Genomic DNA, 11,884 nt, shown 5'->3' with positions numbered 1-11,884 from the left:
TCTTGCCATCTCCTATTTGACAACTTCCAATTTACCTTGATTCATGGACCTAACATCCCAGGTTCCTATGCAATATTGCTCTTTATAGCATCAGACTTTACTTCCATCACTCGTCACATCCACAATTGGGTGTTTTTTTTGTTTGTTTGTTTTGTTTTGTTTGGCTCCATCTCTTCATTCTTTTGGAGTTATTTTTCCATTGTTCTCCAGTAGTATATTGGGCACCTACTGACCTGGGGAGTTTACCTTTCAGTGTCCTATCTTTTTGCCTTTTCATATTGTTCATAGGGTGTTAAAAACCAATAATCTTTGGGAAAAGATGATAGGGAAATAATCAATTCAATGGCCATTCTGAAAAATTCACTTATGGGGAGGAATTTCAAAAGTCTTATTTAATTACAAAAATGAAAATGCATCAGTTTTTCAGGTCAAGTCATTCCAGCAAGCCTCTAACTCAGGGGAAAGATTCAGAAATGAAAACTGGTATTCTGTGTGTACCAGATGACTTTCCTCCTCCTCTCTAATAGCGTGATTATTTTGTTTTGTTTTTTTATTAATAACAATGTCTCTCTGTGTTTCAGGCACTCTGGCCTCTAGGAGATGATACGGTATCACTGCTCTCCTAAATCAACATTTGTCCACAATCATAAAGTACCTGAGAAATAGATGATCATTTATATAGTCTCTTATTTCTCCAGGTTGCCTTCTTTCTTAATGCAAACTATTACCTATCACCTTCCTAAATTTTCAATTATGTTTCTGTATGACTGCTAAGTAAATCATCAGAAAAGACAACTAACTGAGACTCCTGCATTTTCAGCTCAGTACAATATCATGTGGTCTATCTCAGATGAATATAAGGAATAATACACTGGATATGGTTGTCTCTCAGACTGTATTACAGCAGTTGTCATGATCAACCTTAACTAAAGAGAATGCTTGCTCACTGAGTGTAGCTGCTATATCAGGGAGCTTGTGGAGCTTGTGGAGCTTGTGCATGTGGAGTGAACTCAGGATGGGAGGCATGCCTGAAGCCATTCTTCTGTTCTAGAAAGGCAAGCAGTGCATATACCATTTATTACATAACCCATCAGCAGAGTCCAGAATAGCACCTGATCTTCGAGCATACTTGCATTCCTGTAGCTAAATGTATGAGTATTCACATGGGGCAAGAGAAACAAAAACTATAAAAAGGTTTATGTCAGTCTTTAAAATGCATCCGATGAGTTACAAATTGAATCAAGGTGAAAAGTAGGATTTACAGAACCATTAATTCAACAAATTTTCAAGAAGTTAGGGGTTTGAGAAGCAATAACACAATTTCCTGGGAAGGAACTCACATATGTGAAAAGAATGATAATTCAGTATGACAACAGAGCTAGTCAGAGGGTGCTAAGGGTGCAGAGAGAGAAAAGATATCTATTGCAGTTTGGGAAAACTTTCCAGAAGAAGGCGATGCCCAATCTCAGTCTTGAAAGGTGGGAATGTAACCTGAAGAAGGGAAGAAATGGATGAATGTCCTGGGCAAGGAAAATGTATTCCAAGGCAGCTACTGTGGTCAGGAAGGACTGAGAAAGGATACTCAGAAGCTGAACTCAGCATCATGCTTGACAATTTGGCTACAAGTAAACCAACTGTTTTTGTTCTATTATGATGTTGAACTTTTCTTCTGTTAAACAGTATTTTATATGTCAAAGTTGCCTTTTATCAACCTCAGATACATAGATGACACAACCCTTATGGCAGAAAATGAAGAAGAACTAAAGAGCCTCTTGATGAAAGTGAAAGAGGAGAGTGAAAAATCTGGCTTAAAACTCAACATTTTAAAAACTAAGATCATGGCATCCGGTCCCATCATTTCATGGCAAATAGATGGGGAAACAATGGAAACAGGACAGACCTTATTTTCTTGGGCTCCAAAATCACTGCAGATGGTGACTGCAGTCATGAAATTAAAAGACGCTTGCTCCTTGGGGAAAAAAAAGCTATGACAAACCTAGACAGCATATTAAAAAGCAGAGACATTACTTTGCCAACAAAGGTCCATCCAGTCAAAGCTATGGTTTTTCCAGTGGTTATGTATGGATGTGAAAGTTGGACCACAAAAAAAGCTGAGCGCCGAAGAATAGATGCTTTTGAACTGTGGTGTTGGAGAAGACTCTTGAGAGTCCTTGGACTGCAAGGAGATCCAACCAGTCTATCCTAAAGGAAATCAGTCCCAAATATTCATTGGAAGGACTGATATTGAAGCTGAAACTCCAATACTTTGGCCACCTGATGCAAAGAACTGACTCATTTGAAAAGACCCTGATGCTGGGAAAGGTTGTAGGCAGGAGGAAAAGGGGACAACAGAGGATAAGATGGTTGGATGGCATCACTGATTCGATGAACATGAGTTTGAGTAAACTCTGGGAGTTGGTGATGGACAGGGAGGCCTAGCATGCTGCAGTCCATGGGGTCGCAAAGAGTCAGACACAACTGAGTGACTGAACTGAACTGAACTGCCTTTTATTAGGCTCTTACTGGACCTTATCTTTATTTCTCCTGTGATTCTAACCAGTGTTCTGGGTATATTTTAAAATAAGAATTGAAATCCAAATATACTTTATAGGTTTTTTTGTCACCTTATCTCCATGTAACTCAAAATCTTCACAGATATTTTCACAGCTCTACTCTATGCCAAACTAATTGGAGAAGAATAATCCAAACTTGTATCAAAACCTACAGAAAAGATTTTATGTGGTTGGAGCAGAGGGAGGGCATAGCAGAGATGGTAAAAGAACTGAAGTAGGTAAGATAAAAAGTAAAGTGGGTTTTTAAAACTATCATTGGAACATACGATTTGGTGTAATTCAAAAGTAATAAATCTGAGGAGGCATATAATTTTATCACTTCAAGCTTAACTCTCAAACATGGACCTTTTAAATGCCAGTAAAAGTGGAGATCTTTTTCTCAAAAAGTAGAGCATTCAAAGCACAGAACATCTTTTCAGGATGTGCTTTGAGTGTTGACAAGGAAAGGCTCATCTTTACCACTTTCTGAATATCACTGATGGGCTCCAAAGACAGACATAGCCATCAGCGGCGTGCACAGATGCTCATAACCATTTGAAGAAGAGGTTTTTAGTTGGTGGAGCTGGTGTGCTCCATTTGCTAATTGCTTCCTCTGTAATCTCCCATTCAGACTTGCTTTCTGCCTTTCTAGTCTCTGATGTGATCAGCAGCGGGGGACACAGATCCAGTCCCCATGAGACTGTTACAGGTGCACACGGCACTGTGCCTATGCGGACTCATCTTGCCAGTGGCGAATTTGTCAGTGACTTCCGTAACGTGTCCCATCAGGTTTCAAACAGGCTTTAATGACCTCTTGAGGCTGCAATACACCTGATGCTATTTGTCTTCATGTACATTCTTTTGTCGGGGGCTAAAATAAAACATTTATTCAACTTGAAAGTTTTCTGTTAGTATTTCTATGTTCATTTATGGCGTAGGGCCATTTCCGCTTCTCTTTCTCCCTTGAGTTTCTTTAGAACACTTACCATAAAAGCCAAACTATTCAGTTTTGGTCTGGCACAGTGATGTCTTTATTGCTTTTGGATCGAATGGCAGGCCATGGACAAATACGGCACCTCTCAAGGGAACCTTGAGGACAAGGGTAGAGGTAGGCTATGGGCACCTCGGATAAAGTGATGTGCTAGGTGGGGTAGTTCCACAGATGACCATCTTCCAAAGCCTCTCCAAGAAGCAGCAGGCGGAAGCGCTTTCTCCATGAGATCCTCATACACCAGCAGTCAGATAATCAACTGCTATTTATTGTATGTCACACAGACAGATGAAATTACACAAAGACCCATAGCCCATCTAGATAGGGACCCTGAACCATCCCTACATTAAAAAACTAAAGCAGATTTCTCTTTTTTATTAAAAAAAAGAAAAGTCTTCCCAGACAAATGGAAAAGCACTAGTCAACTAGTTCTTTCAAGTGACTGTGCAGCTGTTCCCGATGCAAGCTGTTTGGAAAGACAAGATGTTTCCTAAAGAAGCATTCAAAGTTTGCATAACTTTTCATGAATCCTAAGAAATGAAAGTTTTGGAGGTAGGATGTGTCAAGCTGACAAAACAATCATTTCTCCTCTGAGCATGAGCAATCACATTTCCTATGACTTAGATACAATGTATGGATTTACCACAAAATGGCTCTAAATTTTAAAGGTGTCCTTTTATGGCAGAACTTTAAAAAACAGGATTTTAGATGACAATTAGGCAGAAAAGACCATATGATCACAGTCAAGATTTCAGTACAAGGTTAATACACATGGTCACCAAATTGGACTTGCCACCCCAGACCTCTCATCTTTGCTCCAGCCCCAAACTCTGAGCTATGTAGAGCCACCTGGCTGTCCTGCTCTCACCTCAAATCTGAAAAGGCCCAAAGGGAAAACTCTTCACTTTCTTATCGCTCATTCACCCATACAAAAATAGCAATGAAAACAAAACAAAGAAAACATTTGGTTCTGCCTCCCTAGTTTCCAATTCCTTCTAAAGATCCCACCGTTATCGTAACCTCATTCAGTCAACACGTGCAAGGGAGATCTAGATGGATAAGCCACATGGCCAGCCTCTGGAGAGCAGCATTAAAATGTGATAGGTGTGTGACAAAATTCTGCATAAAGTATCCGGGAATGAAGATTAGCAGCATCCATCACAGCCTTTCAGGGAGGCCAGAAGATCCTTTGAGACAAGACAACACTTAGGTCAAGACTCAAAGGACTCAAAGGAGAGGAGGGCACTCCTGGCAGGAAGGAACAGGTATGAAAAGGAAGCGTGAGATTTCATGGTGAACTGCAAATGAGTCAGTGGGGTCAGGGGCTTCCCAGGGCGCACTAGTGGTGAAGAACCTGCCTGTCAATGCAGGGAGATGTAGGAGATGCGGGTTCAATCCCTGGATCAGGGAGATCCCTGGAGGAGGGCATGGCAACCCACTCCAGTATTCTTGCCTGGAGAATTCCATGGACAGAGGAGCCTGGTGGGCTATGGTCCATGGGGTGGCAAAGAGTCAGACATGATTGAAGTGACTTAGCACACATACACAGTGGAATTAGAAGGCAAGACAGATATAGGAACCTAGCAGAACAAGGATGGGAATGTGAGCAGACCATGAAGAACTCTATCTGCTAATAAGTTTGACCTTTATACCAGTAGGGAATCACCTGAATGACTTGTCCAGATCCATTTAAAAAAATTATACCAGTTTTGAAACTTCGGATTATTGCTCAGAAAATATTCGCTGAACCTCCCTTCTACTTGGAGGATATACGTCCCTGCCCCATTGACTTGGCTTTTGTCTTGTATCTTACTTTGAACAAAGGGATACAACTCTAACAGAAGCTTGAAGTACACTTTGTCCTATGATGGCCATGTGAAGAGCATGCTCTAGGAAGCCACTGTCCCTTCAGCCTGGGCCATGAGACCCATGTTGTAGATGTGAAGCCTGGAGTTCAAAGCCTGGTCCATGGACTCCAAAACATGAAACCAAGTGCCACCAAGTTGCAGCCTGGAAAAGAGTCATAATAGCCAACCCAAAGATTTACGAGCAAGAAAAAGAAATGTTTTTTAGTTGTTGTCGGTACAGTTGCTGTGTCTGACTCTTTGTGACCCCCATGGACTAGCCCACCAGACTCCTCTGTCCATGGGATTTTCCAGGCAAGAATACTGGAGTGGGTTGCCATTTCCTCCTCCAGGAGATCTTCTCAACCCAGGGGTCGAACCTGCATCTCCTGCTTGGCAGACGGACTCTTTCCAACTGAGCCACCTGGGAAGCCCCAAATGCTTTTAGTTACAGACCACTAAATTTGCGAATGTTACACAGCATTACTGCAGCAATAGATAACACATGCATGTTGGGAAATATGACAATTTTTGCCTTGTATTTAACCTTCTACTCCTTCCAAATCTCAAATATCAGGGTGATATTCTTACAGTCCTTCATTAGAATTGTATTACTGGAACAGCATCCTAATCAATATTTCTGAGTCTGGTTTTGCTCGGTTCCCATGCATCCTGAAGCCTAAGTCTAGACTACATTTCTTAAACACCACCTTCATATCGTATCTCATGTCAAAATCTGCAAGACTTCCCATTACACAGCATTACAGCTTCAAATGCAGATGTTTCCAAACACTATCAAGTAGCTTAATTCATTCACTGTTTGTACCCCAAAGTAATCTTTTATGCCATATCTTTATTAGGCAGAACTTCTCCCCCTCAGCCTCATTTAGAATATTCACTATTTCTTTTCATCTCATCTACAAAGCTTCATTTTACGCCACCTTTCTTCCATGTAGTAATCACCCTTCCCAGACTTCTTAAGAGTTGCAAGGACTACACGTTTCTATGACATTTTTACTCTATATTCCAGGAGACTGTAGTCAAGCAGTGACTTTGTATACATGTGTATTTTACGTTCTCAACTACCTTGAAATCTTCTAAAAAGCCAGAACTACATAAAATTTTACTACATTTTTTTGTCCCCTTGCCAAACTCTTTGTGGAATGGCTGGACACAATAGGCAATGGAAATCTGTTTGATACCCTAAAATAAGTTTTCATTTGTTCAATACATATTGATTAAGCCCCTACTCATGTACCAGGCATTATATGTGATGGCTGAAAAAAGATGAACAAGCCATTACCTATGGCCTCAAAAGCTTTACAATTTACAGCAATAACAAATATACAAAAGGAAGCATCACTGTTTTCCTCTGAACGAATCCTGTTTCATTTGTTGTATATATTTTAACAATTTATACCTATTGCCAGACTAAAAGGATGAAAGAGGAGCATGAAAGATGCACTTGTTGAAGTCACAGTCATGTCTTACCCAGAGAATTCTCCTAACCTAATTGCCACCACTTTGGGAACATGATTGTCAATCCCTACTTATTTTTTCACAAAGGCAGTGAGGAGGAGCCAAAAGTTCATCTGGGAGGGAATCTTCTGCTAAAGCACACTATTTATAGTCTTCCAGCTTACTAAACAAGTCTCCTCTCTACCACCCATCATCTGACAAAGATGTAGCAACTTCCCTAATTTATCTAAGAGTCAGTGTTTCACATTACAGAATCAATGAACTAATTAATGGAATTCTATTTTCTAGGTATAAACTCTGCTTTTTTTTTCTTTTTATAAATGAAGATTCAGTACCTAAATAACTACATCTTTATATCTGGCACATTTGGGGTAAAATTTAAAGTCCTGTTATTGATTATGAACTAGAACTCAATAACAGAATTTTAAAGTAAAATTGCCAAAAGATTCTGAAAAATAGTCTTGATGCATTTACCAAAAGTGAAATTTAATTGAGGACCACTTGCAGCCTCCAGTATGTCAGCCACATTTTAAAAAAACTTTTCATTGAAGTACAGTTGTAACAGTATTGTGTTAGTTCAGGTGTATAGCAAAATGAATCAGTTATACGTATACACATAGCCACTCTTTTTTAAGATTATCTTCCCATATAGGCCATTACAGAGTATCAAGTAGAGTTCCTTGTGCTATACAGTGGGTTCTTATCAGTTCTGTTTTATTTACTGTGTATGTCAATCCCAATCTCCCAATTCATCCCTCCCTGCCTTATCCCCTGGTAACCAAGTTTGTTTTCTACATCTGTGATTCTGTTTTAACTCACTTCATTTATACCCTTTTTTAGATATCACATATAAGTGATATCATATGATATTTGTCTTTCTCTCTCTGACTTATTTCACTTGTTATGACAATCTCTAGGTCCATCTGTGTTGCTGCAAATGGCATTCTTTTGTTCCTTTTTATGGCTGAGTAATATTTCACTGTATATATGTACTACATCTTCTTTATTCATTTCTCTGTTTATGGATATTTAGGTTACTTCTATGTCCTGGATATTTTAATAGTTGCCAACCACATTTTAGCGAACATTAAGAATTGCAGTGTTGGACATTTCAGATGCAATTTGATACTAATTATGAGAGTGGATATTTAACCACATAAGTCAAAAATTTTACCTGCATGTTTATTAGTCGAAGACCATGAAGGTCCCTGGCTATGACAGATGACAAATCAGAAAAGGAGATGACACCATCATGGGGTAAAAGCCTTCTAATAAGCAAGAAGGATAACTACATTAATTTGCGGTGACACAGTGAGATTTTAATAAAGTATTAATTCTCTCTTTTTTAATTATTTTTTATTGAAGGATAATTGCTTTACAGAATTTTGCTGTTCTCTGTCAAACCTCAACATGAATCAGCCATAGGTATACACATGTCCCCTCGCTCTTGAACCTCCCTCCCGTCTCCCTCCCCATCCCACCCCTCTAGGTTGATCCACAGCCCCCGTTTGAGTTTCCTGAGCCATACAGCAAATTCCTGTTCTATTTTACATATGGTTATGTAAGTTTCCATGTTACTCTTTCCATACATCCCACTCTCTCCTCCCCTCTCCCCATGTCCATAAGTCTATTCTCTATGTCTGTTTCTCCATTGTTGCCCTGTAAATAAATTCTTCAGTACCATTTTTTCTAGATTCCGTGTATACACATTAGAATACAGCATTTATCTTTCTCTCTCTGACTCACTTCACTCTGTATAATAGGTTCTAGGTTCATTCACCTCACTAGAACTGACTCAAATGCGTTCCCTTTTATGGCTGAGTAATATTCCATTGTGTATATGTATCACAACTTCTTTATCCATTCATCCATCTGTCGATGGACATATAAGTTGCTTCCATTTTCTAGCTATTGCAAATAGTGCTGCAATGAACAGTGTGTCTCTTTCAATTTTGGTTTCCTCAGGTATATGCCTAGGAATGGGATTGCTGGGTCATATAGTGGTTTTATTCCTAGTTTTTTAAGGACTTTCCATGCCATCTTCCATATTGAATGTATCAATTTACATTCCCACCAACAGTACAAGAGTGTTCCCTTTTCTCCATACCCTCTCCAGCATTTATGGTTTGTAGACTTTTTGATGAGGGCCATTCTGACTGGTGTGAGGTGATATCTCATTGTAGTTTTGATTTGCATTTCTCTAATAATGAGTGATGTTGAGCATCTTCTCATGTGTTTGTTAGCCATCTGTATGTGTTCTTTGGAGACATGTCTGTTTAGGTTTTTTTCCCACTTTCTGATTGGGTTGTTTGTTTTTCTGGTATTGAGTTGAATGAGTTGTTTGTACATTTTGGAAATTAATTCTTTGTCAGTTGTTTCCTTTGCTATTATTTTATCCCATTCTGAGGGTTGTCTTATCACCTTGCTTATAGTTTCCTTTGCTGTGCAAAATTTTTTATGTTTCATCAGGTCCCACTTGTTTACTTTTATTTTTATTCCCATTACTCTAGGAGGTGTGTCATAGAGGATCTTGCTTTGATTTATGTCATTGAGTGTTCTGCCCATGTTTTCCTCTAAGAGTTTTATAAAAAATATGGAACACTTCACAAATTTGCGTGTCATCCTTGGGCAGGGGCCATGCTACTATTCTCTGTACCGTTCCAATTTCAGTATATGTGCCTCCAAAGCGAGCACTGAGTTTCTCTTAATACTTCAAATAACTACATGTTTAAAGATCTAACTGGCAAAAGAGCATACAAAAATTCATTGTCTTCAATTCTCAATCTTTCAATTTGAAGGAGCATTTTCCAAGAAAAGTAGACTATTTGGTGAGGAAAGAAACCTGAAATGTTTAAGACAACTCTATTTACAGCTCCCTGGCAACTAAAATGGGAAACCTAAGAAAATAAAGATAGCAGGACTCAGGCAAGAGTGGGAAAGATTGGGATGATAAAATTAAATTTCTCTGGGACCTCTTCCAGTCTGATCTGTGACTGAAAAAAAAAGTGTTACAGTATGCCACTGCAAAGAAACAGATGTCAGAAAACCCAAACTTGAGCAGAAGTGGTGCTTCAGAGTACCACACTATAGTGTGACATTCTTGATGATCATCTTTGATCTTCAGTTACTTTTGAAAGTCTCTTCTAAACTCTTAATTAAACCCAACTTTCTTTGTAAAGAACTATAATTTAGCAGTGAGAAACATTTCAGGACAAAGACAAAATACATAATCTTGGGGGAAAGAAAAGGTCCAAAGACCACATGTTCAAGCTGTTCTGAGAGAAAAGGGAGAGCTGTTGCAAGTATTTTTGAGTGTTAAGTGGAAAAGGGACTGGGAAAAAAGGATTTTTTAAAAGTGATACCAGTATTTCAAATTATTCTGGGCTGACTTCAGAGCAGACATATGGCATTAAACATGCAAGAATGAAAAGAAAGAACACAGACAGCAAACTGGAATGAAGGACTAAGCATAGAGCTTCCTACAGAATTGATGTCTTCTAGACGTCTATGACCTAAACGTAAACTTTAGGTTGCCTGAGTTATCGGGATGAATATTCCCCATTATCACTCATTCTCTAGAGAAGTAGCAAGCATAGAAATCTCACTTTATAGGAATTATCTTTTAGATTTAATCTAAAATACAATTCCTGCACGCACACACACACACTGAACACAGTTTGCCATTTGTGTCTCTGTGAATTTAAGAATGCTCCTGAAGACAAGGAAACAAAGCGACAGAGCTGAACCTTACAGACTCCATAGCCCCTTTTGGCGGCTTCTCCTGGCAGCTTCTCCCTCATTTGAAAGACCTCTCCCACTCTCAAACGTGCTATTCAAACAATATTGTTAAACTTGCTCTATCCTGCTATCTTCTCATCATAAGAGCAAACCATCTGTGGGTTCTCACTGTATTTAGTAACTCAACATCTTATATCTCCGAAGACTATCAACCTTTAAAAGAGAATAAAAAGTCAATGCTAGATTCATAGGAATGAGCTCCACAGATAGTAGGGGAGGAACTGGGAGGAAAAGTAACCTTCCTTTGACCCTCAAGCTCCCTTATGTGATGAAACTCTCCTTTCCCGCATGTATATCCCAGGCTCTTCCAACCCTGACACCACTGATATTTGGGGATGAAGAACTCTTTGTCATAGAAGACTGCTGTGCACTGTAGGATGTTTAGCAGCATCTGTGGCCAATAGCATCCCTTCACTCAGTTTTGAAAATCAAAAATCCCCAGATATCATCAAACGTCTCCTGGGGGACGAAATCATCCAGCCGAGAAGCACTGGTTTATGTGAAGGCAGGCCTTACTTGCAAATACCAATCATCTTAAAATTCAATGCCTCAGATTGTGGTTTTTATCCCTGTGCAGTTGCTGTTAGTACATATTATCACTCTTTAGAAAACAAAAAACAACACAGGAAACCTGCTCATCACAAAATAATTAGCAGAATTGGACTCCAGTCAAGAGCTTTTGTTCTTATCTCACTGAAGAGAAATTTACACATGAAAATATTCTCAAGCAAGGACTCAATACATTATCACATTCCTTGCCTTCAGACTTATTTACAAATACCTATTTGAAAAGATATTAAAGGGCAAACAACTATATTCCTTCAGACTCACTGTGGCTTTTGAAATTACTGCATCACAAAAACAGATGGAATGAAAAAATAACTTTTAAGAACATATGAAGAGGCAGAGCTTTGTTTTTGCAAAAATGCTAATATTAGATCCCTGACTTGTACAATACATGTTTCTGGCTCAAGTTAGACACATTGGTCTATAGAATATGTTGATTTTTAAGTAAATGTTATTTTTGCTTAAGTTTTTCAGGGGTACTCCCCATCCCCATTCCTGATGGTTTCCTGAGTTCAGTAGGACTCAACTGGGAGCAATTTTGCCTCCCTCCCCCGGGGTGAGGGATCTGTCAATGTTTGAAGATATTTTCGGTTATCACAACTTAGAGGTGGCAGAAGAGGGAATGCAACTGACATATAGTGGATGGAGACCAG

General features: G+C 39.1%; 1 non-coding gene across 1 annotated transcript; it reads right to left on the bottom strand.

Moving 5' to 3' along the window:
* Positions 1-9,453: 9,453 nt before the first annotated feature.
* LOC136154879 (U6 spliceosomal RNA) lies at positions 9,454-9,560 on the bottom strand. The gene has a single exon (XR_010660585.1). It is a non-coding gene; the product is annotated as a U6 spliceosomal RNA (small nuclear RNA).
* Positions 9,561-11,884: the final 2,324 nt, after the last annotated feature.

Source organism: Muntiacus reevesi, chromosome X, assembly GCF_963930625.1.
Source record: "Muntiacus reevesi chromosome X, mMunRee1.1, whole genome shotgun sequence".
Lineage (NCBI taxonomy): Eukaryota > Metazoa > Chordata > Mammalia > Artiodactyla > Cervidae > Muntiacus > Muntiacus reevesi.
Note: the sequence above shows the minus strand (reverse complement) of the source record. Positions and strands in the feature narration are given on the sequence as shown.